General features: G+C 56.1%; 1 protein-coding gene across 3 annotated transcripts in view; it reads left to right on the plus strand.

Annotated features, from left to right (window-relative positions):
• Nucleotides 1-524, plus strand: part of LOC113214931 (cAMP-dependent protein kinase catalytic subunit 3) — a 43,711-nt gene that overhangs the window by 39,149 nt on the left and 4,038 nt on the right. The window lies entirely within an intron of this gene.

Below are 524 nucleotides of genomic sequence, written 5' to 3' on the forward strand. Positions count from 1 at the left end.
CTTCTGCTGCCCGCGGGGTCGAAGTGCCGCGGGTGTCACCCGGATGCAGTAGGGGTAGGAGAGGAGGATGAGCAGAAAGACAGGAGACACGAAGAATATTACGTCCCCACCCCCCTTTCGCACACGCCTTGCACGACCCCGTGGCACTGGCACATGACGACAGACATGTACCCCACGCGTCGCGCACGCGGAGTATCGCCGCAGCGCCAAAAGCGATACACTCACTTTTCCGGTATCATCGTGAAAACTGTTGCTCTACAGTCGTAAGTCGTAACAAACTCGGGCAGCGTTAGCTCAGAAAGAGATGGAACGGCGGTACCTGCTGATGAACCACTGTTGTTCATGTGAGGCACAAAAGAGCAGTCTTTTCGAATCAGGTCATGAGGTAAACTCCGTTCCAGCGCTCCGTCTGACCTTTCCAGGAAGCCCAATTTCGCTTCGATTGCGTTTTCCGTTTAAAAGACATTGACGGACGCGTTACGGAGTTCCAGGCCCCTACACCAGAGGCCAGTCCGGGCCGGTCG

The sequence above is a fragment of the Frankliniella occidentalis genome, unplaced genomic scaffold (assembly GCF_000697945.3).
Source record: "Frankliniella occidentalis isolate FOCC.00 unplaced genomic scaffold, Focc_3.1 Scaffold17, whole genome shotgun sequence".
In the NCBI taxonomy this organism is placed as follows: Eukaryota; Metazoa; Arthropoda; class Insecta; order Thysanoptera; family Thripidae; genus Frankliniella; species Frankliniella occidentalis.